Raw genomic sequence first — 16146 nt, 5'->3', positions numbered from 1 at the left:
CTCTTTTTGAGCATCCTGTAAGTTTTCTTTAGCAAGGGCTAAAGAGGTTCGGAGGGTGTTTTGTAGGTTGGTTACAAAGTCCAGAATGTTAGTTCCTGGAGAAGGTGTAAATCCCTCCCATTGCTGCTTCACCAACTGCAATGGCCCCTTAACCTCACGGCCATATACAAGTTCAAATGGGGAAAACCCTAAACTGGGATGTGGTACAGCTCTGTAGGCAAAGAGCAACTGCTGCAACACTAGGTCCCAATCATTGGAGTGCTCATTTACGAATTTACGTATCATGGCCCCCAAAGTTCCATTAAACTTCTCCACCATGCCATTTGTTTGATGGTGGTAAGGAGTGGCAACCAAGTGATTTACCCCATGAGCTTCCCAAAGGTTTTTCATAGTTCCTGCCAGGAAATTAGTCCCTGCATCTGTGAGGATGTCGGAGGGCCAACCTACCCTGGCAAAAATGTCTGCTAGTGCCTGGCACACACTTTTAGCCCTGGTGTTGCTTAGAGCTACTGCTTCCGGCCATCGGGTGGCAAAATCCATGAAAGTCAGTATGTACTGCTTTCCTCTGGGTGTCTTTTTCGGAAAAGGACCCAGAATATCCACAGCTACTCGCTGAAATGGAACTTCAATGATGGGGAGTGGCTGGAGAGGGGCTTTGACCTGGTCTTGGGCTTTTCCCACTCTTTGGCACACCTCACAAGACTGGACATAGGTAGAAACATCCTTGCCCATTCCCTCCCAGTGGAATGACCCCCCCAAACGGTCTTTGGTCCTGTTCACCCCAGCATGGCCACTAGGGTGATCGTGGGCTAAGCTCAAGAGCTTGGCCCGGTATTTAGTTGGAACTACCAACTGTCTCTGAGGATGCCAGTCTTCCTGGTGTCCACCAGAAAGAGTTTCCTTGTATAAAAGTCCTCTTTCTACAACAAACCTGGATCGATTAGAAGAACTGAGAGGCGGTGGGTTGCTCCGTGCCGCCGTCCAAGCTCTCTGGAGGCTTTCATCTGCTTCCTGTTCGGTCTGGAACTGTTCCCTTGATGCTGGGGACATCAGTTCCTCATTGGATTGTGGACCTAGGCTTGGTCCCTCTGGAAGCGATATAGGGGATGGAGCTGTTTCTGTTGACTGTGAACCGCTCTCCGCTGGTGCACTAGGTTGGGATTCAGGCTCCAGCTGAGCCTCTTGTGTAGGGTTATCGGCTGCTGCCAGTTCAGGTTCGGTGGGGCCCTCTGGTGTTGAGGTTGCAAGTACTGGATTCAGTGCTGGCACGGGGTCTGGTGTTGGTTGTTCGGCTGGTTCCGGTTCTGGGACTGGTTCCGTCTGGGTCTCTGGGACTGGATCCACTACTGCTGTTGCAGACATTGGCCTGGGGTCCGGGTCCATCACCTCTGACTGGGTCCTGATAGAAGTTTCCGGAACAGAGCTAGGCCTCACGGCTTGTTTAGCCTGGCTGCGGGTGACCATTCCCACCCTCTTGGCCTGCTTCACATGATTGGCCAAGTCTTCCCCCAACAGCATGGGGATGGGATAATCATCATAGACTGCAAAAGTCCACATTCCTGACCAGCCCTTGTACTGGACAGGCAACTTGGCTGTAGGCAAATTGAAAGAGTTGGACTTGAAGGGTTGAATCGTCACTTGGACCTCTGGGTTGATTAAATTGGGGTCCACTAAGGAAGCATGGATAGCTGACACTTGTGCTCCGGTGTCCCTCCACGCGGTGACCTTCTTCCCGCCCACACTCACAGTTTCCCTCCGCTCTAAGGGTATCTGGGAAGTATCTGGGCCTGTGGACCTCTGGTGTGATTCCGGTGCAATGAACTGTAATCTGTTGGGGTTCTTGGGGCAGTTGGCCTTTACATGCCCCAGCTCGTTACATTTAAAACATCGTCCAGCTGACGGGTCACTGGGGCGAGGAGGGTTGCTGGAGAACGGGGTGGCAGGACGATAAGGGGTCTGGAGGGTTCTTTGGGAGGTAGGTGGGGCCTTGGGCGGCCCCCGGTAATAGGGTGTGGTCTGGGGTGGTCCCTTCTGGTCTCTGCTCCAACTGCGACCAGTTTTCTTCTTCTCTGCCACCTCCACCCATCTGGCTCCAATCTCTCCTGCCTCGATTACAGTTTTGGGTTTCCCATCTAGGATGTATCTTTCTATTTCCTCAGGAACACCCTCTAAGAATTGTTCCATTTGCATTAGGAAGGGCAAATTTACTGGAGATTCAACACTTGCTCCTGATATCCAGGCATCCCAATGTTTCACAATGTGGTAGGCATGTCGGGTAAATGACATGTCTGGTTTCCACCTTAGGGCTCTGAACCTCCGACGAGACTGCTCGGGTGTTATCCCCATTCTGACTCTCGCCTTGGATTTAAACAGTTCATACTTGTTCATGTGTTCTTTAGGCATTTCAGCTGCCACCTCAGCTAAGGGTCCACTGAGCTGCGGCCTCAGCTCTACCATGTATTGGTCAGTAGAGATGTTGTACCCAAGGCAGGCCCTTTCGAAGTTTTCTAGGAAGGCCTCAGTATCATCGCCTGCCTTGTAGGTGGGGAACTTTCTGGGATGGGAAGTGGTACTTGGAGAAGGATTACTAGGGTTTGTTGGGATATTCTGCTGAGCCTTTATCTTCTCCATCTCCTCCACATACTTCCTCTCTTTTTCCTTCTCCTCCAGTTCTTTGTCCCTCGCTTCCATAGCTCTCCTGTGAGCAGCCGCTTGGTGTTGTTCTGCCTCCCTTTCTTGTTCCTTCTTCAGCCGCATGAGTTCTATCTGTCTTTCATGTTCCCTTTGTCTTTCCTCAGCCTGAAATTTGGCTAATTCCAGCTGTAGTCGAGCTGAGGATTTGGTCATTCTAACCTCTCTGTTTTTAACTAACTTTACACCCGAGGTTTAGAAATAAACAAACAAAACTTGGCTGTAAAATTTTGCTGTGCTGGAATAGAATACCTATTCTCTGATAGTGATTGTCAGCCTACAGAAAAAGACAATTCCCTTGTCTCTGTTCTGGGCCCAACTTAAAGCAAAAAACCTCCAAACTACTTGGAAACCTGCTTACCCAGCCCAAAGAAAAAGCAAATGGGTAGAACACACACCCCCTATTTACTTTTAGGAAGAAAAGAAAAAAAAAAACCTCTGGGTTGGAAGACTGTGAATTTCCCTGCAGGAGTTAAGTACCCTGCCTCCAGGCAAAGAAAACCTGCAATTCACAAGATAATCCCCTTTTGTCTCTGCTTGGCCACAAAGCAGGGAAAACCCAAGATGCTTTCAGTTTCAAAGCTGCTTCAAAGCCACAGGAAAAAAAAATTCCTTTTTAAAATCTGTATTTCTAGTTCAAAAAATCTCAACTGGATCTCAAAATGATTTCAGGTTAATCCCACCACTATGCCACCATGTCAAGGTTCCTCCCCCACTCTGAACTCTAGGGTACAGATGTGGGGACCTGCATGAAAAACCTCCTAAGCTTATCTTTACCAGCTTAGGTCAAAACTTCCCCAAGGTACAAAGTATTCCACCCGTGGTCCTTGGAATGGCCGCTACCACCACCAAACTAATACTGGTTACTGGGGAAGAGCTGTTTGGACGCGTCCTTCCCCCCAAAATACTTCCCAAAACCCTGCACCCCACTTCCTGGACAAGGTTTGGTAAAAAGCCTCACCAATTTGCCTAGGTGACTACAGACCCAGACCCTTGGATCTTAAGAACAATGAACAATCCTCCCAACACTTGCACCCCCCCCTTTCCTGGGAAATGTTGGATAAAAAGCCTCACCAATTTGCATAGGTGACCACAGACCCAAACCCTTGGATCTGAGAACAATGAAAAAACATTCAGTTTTTTACAAGAAGACTTTTAATAGAAAATAGAAGTAAATAGAAATGAAGAAATCCCCCCTGTAAAATCAGGATGGTAGATATCTTACAGGGTAATTAGATTCAAAAACATAGAGAACCCCTCTAGGCAAAACCTTAAGTTACAAAAAGATACACAGACAGAAATAGTTATTCTATTCAGCACAATTCTTTTCTCAGCCATTTAAAGAAATCATAATCTAACACATACCTAGCTAGATTACTTACTAAAAGTTCTAAGACTCCATTCCTGGTCTATCCCTGGCCAAGCACAGCATACAGACAGACACAGACCCTTTGTTTCTCTCCCTCCTCCCAGCTTTTGAAAGTATCTTGTCCCCTCATTGGTCATTTTGGTCAGGTGCCAGCGAGGTTACCTTTAGCTTCTTAACCCTTTACAGGTGAGAGGAGCTTTCCCCTGGCCAGGAGGAATTTCAAAGGTGTTTACCCTTCCCCTTATATTTATGACATACACACACACACGCACACGTATTGGGGGGTAGCCACATTAGTCTGTACCACAAAAACAACAAGGAGTCCGGTGGCACCTTAAAGACTAACAGATTTATTTGAGCATAAGCTTTCATGGGTAACAACCCCACTTCTTCAGATGCATATCACACACAGAGTGCCTAGAACCATAGGACTCCTGATTCGGGCCTAATAAAAACTCTGTGTGTGTCCGTTTATAAATACAGACACTCAGGAACACTGAATGTAATATATATATATATTCTGTAGTGAATTTCATAATACCTAGTGCAGCTCTCTGGGAGAACCTTGGTAAAGTAAAGCTTGTTCAATTCTTTTCAATGAGACAGAACATCCATTAGACCTGATGATGTCTTTCCAGCCTATTATGCAGTGAAATAACTATGTCCTTCACCTCTTATCTTAACCAAAGCTCTGTTTGTTATTAATCTCTCAGGAATGACCTTTTCCTATGCTGCTGAATCCAGTTTTTATTGTTCCTAGAAAACTCTATTTCTCTTTTCACGCTGCTGCAGGTAAAACCTTGTAAAATAAAATAAAATAATAATAATAATAAAAGAACATTATGGCTTCACATTGTACCTAACAGGGATCAAAAGATTTATATAAAACTATCCTCTTGCCAATAGCTACTTTCAGTGCAACCTAGAAGGGTGTATATGTGTGTGTGTGTGTTTTTAAAACAGACAAGGTGCTGCTTGCAAAGAACAGCAGGCTATATAACTCACAAATTTCCCAAAAGGCAGCGGCCAAATACTCAAGATGTGAAGAGACAAGTAATGAAAGCTTTGAATTCCCATTTGTACTGCTTATAAATGCACCATACTGATAACTCTTATTGCCAAGGGCAAATGTTAACTCAAGTAAGAACTATCAAGGGTACAAAAGTGAGTCAGCACACATCTGTCCAGTTATCAGTTTTCCAAGGGCAAATCACACAAATCTAGAGGTCCCTCACACACAACGTTCCATAAATTAGTACTTCCAATATTTTTTATTTTGCAGAAAGAAACTATTCTTCTGGTCATTTAAGAATAATCACATAAGGGCAGGAGCAAAGGGGGGGAAAAAAACAGAAATTTGAGGCTCTGCATTGCTAATATTTTTTTTCTTTTTTTGGGGGGAAGGAAGGAAAGGTAGAAGTTGTAAGAAACTTTATATTGTTAAATAAATCTTCCTTCAAGTGTACGAAAGATAACTGAATATAATTACTCTGAATATTCTAACTTTAAGGTTGGAATTATTTAGATAATTTCTGCTTTGATACCAAAGGAACAGAGAGGTTGGTTGGATGATAGATTTAAAGGTAAATTGGCAAATCAAACCTATTTAATGAAAGAGCGGCAAAGAGACCTGTAGCACCTTATAGACTAACAGACGTATTGGAGCATAAGCTTTTGTGGGTGAATACCCACTTTGTCAGATGCATATTCACCCATGAAAGCTTATGCTTCCATACGTCTGTTAGTCTATAAGATCCCACAGGACTCTTTGCCGCTTTTACAAGTCCAGACTAACACGGCTACCCCTCTGATACTATTTCATGAAGTGATTGCACATTATCCTCTCATTTGATTGGATAAACCCTACTGCTAGGAAGTTGCAGTTCTGTAATATTAGCAGCCAAAAAAAAAGAGTATTTTTTTAACTTGGATAAAGGCATTTTAAGTGGGGGAGGGATAGCTCAGTGGTTTGAGCATTGGCCTGCTAAACCCAGGGTTGTGAGTTCAATCCTTGAGAGGGCCATTTAGGGATCTGGGGCAAAAAAAAAAAAAAAATTGGGGATTGGTCCTGCTTTGAGCAGGGGGTTGGACTAGATGATCTCCTGAGGTCCCTTCTAACCCTGATATTCTATGATTTTTATCTAACATTTTTATAACACTATTTTTAATAATTATGCCTCTGAGAAATGTATATCTTTATTCTCCTCTGGTATTCATCAAAACATGTTGGAGGTGATATGTTAAATGACGTAAGCCATCTTAGTAACAGGCTTTAAAAAGAAAAAATCAAAGCGCCCAGTTGTGCCACCCTTACTCTCCAAATAGCGTATGCCTACATTGGAGCTAGGGGCTGTGATTCCCAGCACATGTAGCCATACCCTAGCTCTCATTGACCTAGAATACCAAAAATAATAGCATAGCTTTGGTAGCAAGGTCAGTGGTGAGTCATGGTATGGGCTAGTGGCCCCAAGTTCACATCCACCTAGATTGTGGGGGTATGTACTAGGAGGAGCTAGCCCATGCTGCCACTCACCACAGCCTGTGATATCACTGCAACACTACTATTTTTAGCATGCAAGCTAAGAAGTGTCGCCAAGATTCACAGAAAGAAATATTCTATTCGGTGGGCATAAGGATGGCAAAAAATATCAGACCTAACTGACAGCTCTCCCAAACAGCACAAATACCAGCAAGAAATCTATTTCTTCTTCAGTTGTTCAGCAAAAATTTACCCAAACCATCTTTGCCTCCATAGTTATGGTTTGTTGAACCATAACAGTGGGAATAGGATTTTTCAGCAGTTAGTACATGTGCCTGTTACTACAGCATGCAGAGTATAACATGCAACAAGACTAACTTGGACTGTACAATCATGCAATGATACTGTATAACTATGCAAAGAAACCAGCTTGCACCCCTTAACAGGCTACCCAGATCTTGGGTTCAGAAACAAAATGGTAAAAGGGCACTGTACACATGATTATGCTTCCTCTGTAGCAGGTAGATGGGGACTTCACAAGAGCCTTGGCTCCACTCTCTACTGGCCAATACAGCTGAACCACCATAAAGCGTGCTTGCTTCTGGACTGTACCAGAAGCAAACTGGAACTGCCAACACAGACTTCCCACAGAACAAGAAGGCAGCAAGGGCAGAATGGTGGCTCAGAAGGCTGTCTGAGTCACAGTGTCTCCTAAGGCTATTCCCAGGGTCATACAACTTGCATACTGCCCATTGTTCAAGGCTGTGCCTGCAGGCACAATCTAGCCGACGATGACCCATTTCCTAACCACTGCTGTAGATTTTGTATAAAGAAAAAAAGACATTTATATCTTCCCCCCGCGCCCACACACATCAATTTTCAAACCAAAATGTAAAACACACTCTTTTCGGAAGGAATTGTGTTCTTCTGTAATTAATAAATATTAATATTAGATCCTGCAGCTGAAGCAGCACTAGCTAATTAGATGGTTTTAAGATACTACAGCTTTCAGCCTGAGAAAAGTTATAGAATTAGAAATAGAGAGTTTTTTTAAAAAAAATAAGTTATTACTTCAAGCCTAATTTATTGTTACTGTCACTAGATGAAATTCAGGTGTTTTATTATTACATTGTCACAGAACTAAAGAGGATAAGACTCTGAAATCCAGCCAATAATACATTTTTAAGTGATATTGAGAACTGAATATGGCAATAACTCAAAGCTGTCTTAAAAGGTCATGATTCCCATGATTTTGAACTGTACTGAATAAAGTCCCACTTTCTATATTTTTATGCTGGTATTAACCTGTAACACTGCATATGAACCAACATTAGACAGCTGAAAAATGGACATAAAATGCCTAAGAATGGGTAAACTACAAATGCAATAATCTGAACAGGTGGAGGCAGATGCTCCAATTGGATTAAGGCCCATTAGGACCACTCAGGTCTGTAATCCAGATGAAGATCACCAGCAGAGATATCCCCTGGCATAAGCAAACTCTATGCTGGGGCACCTGTACTGTGATGAGCCCTCTACCTCTGTCCCTTCAACACAGAGAAACAGAACGGTGTGTCTGAGCTCTCCTCTGTCACAACAATCCTCTATTGCCATTTGGTAAATTTAAAAAAAACCTCCATAAAATGTAAATCCTAGAAGTATCCCAGCTGCTGCTTCAAGTCACTTCAAGGCTACATGTGGATTCCTTGAACTCCACCTGGACTAAACAGTGTTCTGGCACAGGAGAGAATCTAGCCAAATAATTTGTGTTAGTGACTGGATTTGGCTATAATTAACCACTACCATAAGATGTGTGTTCTGACTCGGGCATATTTCAAATGGTCTCAACTGTGGCATCTATGTTCCTGGATTCCAGAAGCAGAATACAAAAAAACAGTCCCTTTCCTGAAGAATCTCTACAACATTTAGGATTGAACATTTGTTAGTAGATAGAACTCTAATAAGGGATGTAATGATTTGATATAGTCTAGATTGGATGCCTCCGAGCCTATGTAATTCTACACTGATGAAACCTTTACCAAAGATTTAATAGCTTTCATATTAAGTTTATAATCAGCCATTAAGATCTGAAGCCCTTCATACTATGCAAAGCAAGAGTAGCCACTGACATTAAAGGAATAAGAATCTTTATCTTGCAGCTCTATTATGACAGTGTTTCCTAACATAGGGCCAGACTAGTCCAAACATGACCACAAGGTAGAGCAGATGATCAGTGTGAATGGAGAAAGCTGCAGGACCCCAGATCCATCATTCCATTCACACTTCAAACATACTGTTTTACCTGCAGGTGAAGTGGCACATGGCACCTTGAAAGTTACTCACTTTCCCATTATGGCCCCTAATCTAGATGGCTGCCCAGCCTCCTCTTGTCTGCTCACATGACACTCAGCTCACCTTGGCTTTGCACCTACAGTACATTCACCGCCAACATCTTGCAACCTTCTGATGGAGAAAAATGGGGAGATAGAATAGGGCTACTAAATAGGATGGCAGAAATAAGAGGAGAAGGGTCATAAAAATTAAAGTTAAGAAAACAAGTCAAACAGTGGAAGACATTGGTGAGGACAAGAAGAAAACAGTAATAGTGTCACCAGTCATGTCAGGATATAGTGCTTGGAGCACATGGGTGTACCCATCTGCCAGTCCACATATTCAAGAAATCAGAATTAAGGAGTCACAATATCACCAGTATGATATAATTGGACTGTGCTACTTCATTTTTAATTCCTTCAGCTCGGTCTGGGCTGTGGAAAAAAATATGTGGGTGGTTGAAACCTATGAGTTTATTCCAACCACTAAGAGAAAATATACACTTGCAAACAAACATTGGATTTTATGTAAGTAAAAATGCCAGTCATGTATCTCTTGTAGATGGCTCAAGACAACTGGATTTTTTTTTAGTAGACCTGGCATCCTGCATACCGGAGTCTGTATCCATAAAGTTAAATGCTTCATAAAAAAACTGATTACTTGAGGATATTATAAAACTATAACTTTCTATGGAATCAGCTTGAAGAAACATGGAGCCTAATCCAAAGCCCATTGAAAAGAGTGGGCAGATGCCTCTTGGCTTCATTGGGCTTTGGCTCAAGCACACAAAAGGAATCTCTTCCTATGAATTACACAAATAAGAACAAATTGTGGCCACCTAATCAGCGCACATCCTTGGGCAAGTCACTTAACCTCTGTGCCTCAGTTTCTTCACCTTCAGAACTGAAGCAATGGTATCTACTTCACTGGGGTGTTTTGAGGCTTAGTTGGTGAGTATTTGCAGAGTACCTTGAGATTTACATGAAAGGTACTATATAAGTGCAAAATAATTGCAATAAGTAATGTAAAAAGTAATACAAACCATTTGACTGGCTAAGCATAAGGCCAGTATAAATATCTCTAAATAGTGTTAAAATAATCTGTCTCTTTAATTAAAAAAATATACTTCATATTGTAGAATTATTTAGTTTTCAGCAGGGGTCCAAGTGACTACAAACCCGGAGGTGCAGTAAATTAATTAACTCCCTTAATGCCCAATCCTTTCACTTCTCAAAGCTTCTTCCATAGAATTATTTTTTTTTAATTCCCACTGTTCCCCAAATACATATATGAAGTCAAAAGTGAAATATCATTAAAAGCTCTTTAATAATTTGGGTTAGAATGAAATTCTACTCTTAATTTTCAAAGGGTATCTTTATTAGGAGGACATTTTCTCAGGATCAAATCCAATATACACTCATTTCTAATCTAAACGAATATATTAAACCCAAAAAGAGAAATTGGAGGAAAGATATATTCTACAGTATTTATGTTTACCCTTGTTTTTCTCTCACGTAGGGCCAATGATGACTGGTCCCAGACTCTGGGCTTTGTCTTTGGTAAACACAACCAGACAGTCCCCATTCCCTAGACAGAGCTCTGCATATCTTGTTTCATTCAGATCCTCAAAAAACTGAGCTTTCCTGTTCTGACTTTCCACTTTTCATCATCATCATGTTCCATGAATGATATTTTTGTGCTGGTGAAATTCACTTTCATTGTAATGGGGAGTAAGTCCCTGTAAAGGCAATGGGTGAAATCCTGGCCCCGCTATAGTTTTGCCAGGACTTAAATGGGCCAGCATTTCAGCTAATATTTCTGGTAATGTTAATATGGCACAGTGATGGACAATACATCTCACCTCTACTTTGCTATATCTTGTCAGGTATTCCACATGTGAAACACTAATTTAAGTCAGTGATTGTTTTAGCTGATCAAAGTCAACCAGTATGTGCTCAATACACACACAAAATCATGCTGTTTAAGGGTTGCCAGCTTGTACCACATTTAAGGCTAAATTCTAGGTATTTTACTAATGCGGGCAACGTATTGCTGGTTAGAAATTTTCCAATGGAATGTTTTTCCATAAGAAAATGTGAAGTCATTGAAAGTGAAATGTTTCACAGAAACGTGTCAATTTTGAAAATCTTCCAATGGAAACCTGCTTAGTTTCCTGCCAGTTTTTCTGCTCCACTCCTCAGGGTGCCACCTAAAGAACGGTCTCAGAGTCAGGACCCCATGACTTTCGTGGTGCAGACTTTTGGGCCAGCTGTCTCCCACAGCCTGAGGATTCAGCAGCCCCAAGGTTCAGGAAGCCAGTTGGCTGTGGAGCTGGGAGCCTGGAAACCCAGAGGGACTTGGCTGGCGTGCTTCTGGGCTCCCTGCCACAGAGCTGAGAGTCTGGAAGTCCTGGGATGGGTTTTCAGGGTCGGTGACTCTGAGGCAGCCCCCCTGTGCAGACTCTTACAGGGCTTCCGGACTCCTGCAGCCAGTTATCTCCTCAGACTGCCCAACCTCCACAGCATGGGGAGCCAGCTGGCCTGGATAGTCTATTAGCCCAGGGAGTCAGCTTCATTAGGAGTCCTGCGGTCCCTGCCCTGGGAAAATCCACATGGTGGAGTTACCTGTGATTCGCAGATCCTGAAAGTCCCGCTGGTGCGGACAAACGGAAAGTGACAAGAATCAGGTCAATTACAGTCAACAGCTGCCAAGGAAATAGGGTAACATTTACTTTCAGAAACAAGTTTGTGTTCTTGAAACAAAACGTTTGCAGATTTCTGTTCTGTGAACTTTTTTTAGTTTGGGCCTTTTTGTCCTGATACAGGATGAAATGTTTTTTCTAAAATTTGGAAATTATTGCAAACTGGGTACCAGAGCCCAGGCTCCACATTGCAATTTTATAGGCCTGCAGCCCAAGTCCTGCGAGCCCAAGTCGACTAACACAGACCAGTCATTGGTGTTTCTTTGCATTGTAGCCATACCCTGAGCCGCTTCTGTATCTCCCCCTAGTGTGGACCAAGTTTCCAGAAAGACTTACCCCACCCTTTAGGCTGATGCAATTTCCCTTGCATAATTTGCACAGGTAGTTATGTTGCAGATGCAAATTCAAGTAGTTGCAAGTTGCTATTCTTTCTTAATATAGATAAAAATCAGTTAGTTACATGTCCAGATTTACAGTTCATTTTTCAGGCTCAGATTGTGCATGCAAACCAGCATTTTAAGCCTTTTAAGACTCCAGCTGTTTAGATGCTCAACTGATGAAGGCCATACAAATGGCTAGATAAATTGTGTTATCTGTATATTCCTTTGTATTTTCTTCTCTTTTCTATATCCTTCTTAGGAGTTACTCTGGGAACTGAACACAATGTTCAGAGTTCTTTTATATCCATAATGCTATTACCTTGCTAGAGTCACATTTGATCACCTTATATTTACATCCAAGAATAATACTTGTTTTTGTTGTAATCTCATCTACAATTAGCCCAAAAGGCTTTAATTCACTTTATGCTCTCCAGCAAAAGGTAATGAACAGCAAGATATTAGTCTCTATTAAGAATAATTTTGCTAAATACTAATCAAATCAAAACATTTCAGAAAACAAGAAAGATCTTAGACTCATTCATAGGAAACAAATTAATTTAGGACTTTTTTGTTTATTTTAAGGTGGCGGGGAGGACAGTTCTAGCAATCTAAGAAAATGTACAGCAAAACAATAATTACCACAAACAAACACACAAAAACTTCAGTTATTGAAAAGATCATTCCCTGTGTTGGTTGCTTGACTCAAAAAAACTGCAATAAAAAAATCTAGCAATCAATACAAATGATTATTTTTATTTTTCTAATATATATCTTTCCAAGCAGATACATTGTTTGCATTTTATCCCCTTGGCAACTACAGAAAAACTACAAAAACAATGATTGCATCCTAATTCCAACTCTGGTTTGGTAATAACCTTACATTTCTAAATTCCTGATCTGCTTTATGCACACCATGGCAGTTTTTGCGATTATCCAGGCCCACATAAAATAATCTCAATCACAGTGTGCAACTATCATTTATTAAATAATTGCTTCATTCCATCTGAATTTACATTAGCCTTGGGGCCCATAGAGTTGTCATTCTAAGAAACAATGAACTCTTTAAGGAATCTGTCACAGGTACAGCAAGCAGAACAACAGATCGAAGGCAAAGATAGTAACTTTTGGACACATTTACAATTATGTAGCACAGAAAGCTTCTAAGAATTATTTGCAACTAAAAATATTTCCAAAAAAGTCTTAAACCATTCTAATAAATGTAAGTAAGTAATATAAAAACAAAATATAGAATCATAAAAATTAATCCCAGAAATGTAGGGCTGGAAGGGACCTTAAGAGGTCATTAATTTTTTTCCTCCAATACCTAATCTAAATCTCCTATGCTCTGAGTGGTTCTATTTTATTTTTTAGATGTTCTGTTTATAAGGGTGGAAACTGAGCGATTTGGCTGTTTTGAGCTGAAATCAGGCTAAAAATCAGTGTGTTATAGATGAGATTCACTTTGAAATTTTGTTTGAACTCTCCCCAAAGGGAAACATGGTGCCCAAACCATGATACATAGAACATATAGTGACCATATGAACTACCCAGCAAACTGAATCCATGAAGTGTATTCAGATGAACTTAGAGTCAGAAACCTTGTAAACATGTCAAATTGTATTTTATCACTGCAATGCTATTGACTATGCAAGGAAAATCCATAAGGCAAAGAGTCATGGAGCCTCTTGAGAAAGATTTGTTTATGCTTTTCTGGGACAAGCAGAATAGAAATGTATTATTTTAAAAAGAAGGATATTCGATCAAGTGCTTCATCTATTTCAAGGGGATATGTTCCTCTGGAGTCACAATGATATTGTCATTTATCTCATAGTAGCAGTATTGAAAGCTATCACTTGGGAATAGGAACAATTTTGTCAACTTTTGGCCCTATTACTCCAATGTGATCTTCAGGGATGGTCAGAGGAGCCACTCAGAGCCCCACTGAAGTCAATAGGTTAGTGCATGAACAGATCATAAAGCAGCATGGACCTTGTAGCCCACTGAAAAATGGTGGGTTTTAGGTTCAGAAACAATGTTTTTTGCTCTTTAAGCTCTGTCTCTCTCTGGTAAAAACACCAATCATTTCTCACACCATTATAGAAGCCAGACAAGCATTACATTCAGATTACGATTGCTCATATCTATAATGCCAGCTTCCATTTGGTTATAAATACATGAGACTTTTTAAAAAATGCTTTAAACAATAGTTTTAGGGGTTCTCCCCTTTTAAGTACCCCTATTTTTTAAACCACACAATATTTAAAACATTTTGTAAATCCAAAAAATTGAAACAAATGTTAAAAGGTTCACAAAGCTCCAGCCTGAGCCCAAATTTTATAGCCCTGCAAGCCCAAGTAGGCTTACTTGGGCCAGCCATGGGTGTTTTATTGCACTGTAGCCAGCCATACCCTGAGCCTCTTCTTACTATGAACCAAGTTTCCAGAAAGACTGTCTCCACCTTTTAGGCTTATGCAATTTGCCCTTCCACAATTTGCATAGGTTGTTATGATACAGATGCAAATTCAAGCAGTTGCAAGTTGCAATTCTTTCTTAACATGGGGTGAAAACCAGGTATGTCCAAATACCCAGATTTACAGCTTCATTTTTCAGGCTCCAATTGCATCTGCAAATAATCATTTTAAGCCTCTAAGACTCCAGCTGCTCAGATGCTCCACTGATGAAGGCCATACAAGTGGCTAGATAAACTGTGTTATCTGTACATTTCTTTGTATTTTCTCCTCTTTTCTATATCCTTCCTAAGAGTTACTCTGAGAAATAAACACAATGTTCAGGGTTCTTTCTTATCTGTAATAATGCTATTACCTTGCTAGAGTCACATTTGATCACACTATATTTACATCCAAGAACAATACTTGTCTGTGTTGGACAAGCAGCCAGAGTCTCTCTCTTAGTTTATGCTCTGCAGATTGGCATGTGCCCTTGACTTTTGCATAGGATATTTATTCCCTTATCCTTGGTGAAGTCCATACATTTGTTAAGTGTTGACTCATTACACTGAATGCTATCATCTTACCAGGTCACTCTGCAGTTTGAGCACTGGAGCTCTCCAACAGTGTGTTAAACATGTCCTGACATCCTAAACTGACTCATTTATCTTCTGTGAACTTTTCTATGGCTTACAAGTTTCATTGTTGAGTGATCCTAATATGTAGATGAAAACGAGTAAAAGAAAAGCACCAAAATAAGGATTGGTCCACACACTGTTACTTTCAAAAATAGCATTAATGATCCCCTCCAGCCCTGCCTTTCCTCATTCTCTAGGGGTGCCAGTCAGCCTATTCCACCACTGCTGTCCAGATGTACAGCTGTTATTCCACTCTGCTAAGCACAGAAAAGGATGTAAAAGATGGAGGAAAAAGACAAGACATGGATGTCACCAATGTAATTGAAAGAACTGTAGAAGGATGGTCTCTGCTGCCCTTTCAGTCCACATGGTACAGCCACTCTCTCTTCCACCTGCCTCCCCATGTGGGAGGAATGGATAATGAAAGGCTCCAGCTTCTTCTGGGGCTACCTGTTGATGGAATTGGGAAACGGCATGGTCTCTTCTGCCCCTTTTGTCCTGCTTTCAACTAGGGCATAGTTGATAAATTAATCTAGTCTGTTCTAAACAAACAACATTGCTCTTATTTAAGGCATGCATATATGAAAATGGTGGGCTCCAGAGCAAAAAAAAGTAGTACATTTTATGGTAGTTTCCACATGCAACAACAGGCATTGGAACACCAGTTGAGTAGGTGTGGCATTATGTGAATATATGAATATTCTAGGACATTTCAACATGCCATTTTCTCCATATCACTATGCACCATGAGATTGATTCAAAGCTCATGCAAATAAAATAAAATAAAATGGCCTATCCATCTTCCTTTCTCCACAGGAACAAGAAGGAAATAGGGACGAGTGTGATAATCATGGGTCCTGTTATGCTTCTGAGGCAGCACAGCTATACGCTGTTCTGTATTCATTATAAGGCAGCAATCCAACCCTGACTGGTAATTATTTAACAGACAGCCAGGAATGGAGAGCTTATAGTGCGCCATGTTCCATTTAATAAAGGCAGTATTTCTCTTTAAGGATAATTTTCGTTTGCAAATAGCTATTTAATGTTTCTTTCCCAAATACTGAAAACGATCAAACTACATAATGGGCTAATTTGTAATAGTAAGAGACT

Source organism: Eretmochelys imbricata, chromosome 8 (assembly GCF_965152235.1).
Source record: "Eretmochelys imbricata isolate rEreImb1 chromosome 8, rEreImb1.hap1, whole genome shotgun sequence".
Taxonomy (NCBI): domain Eukaryota; kingdom Metazoa; phylum Chordata; order Testudines; family Cheloniidae; genus Eretmochelys; species Eretmochelys imbricata.
This window is presented reverse-complemented; position numbering follows the sequence as displayed.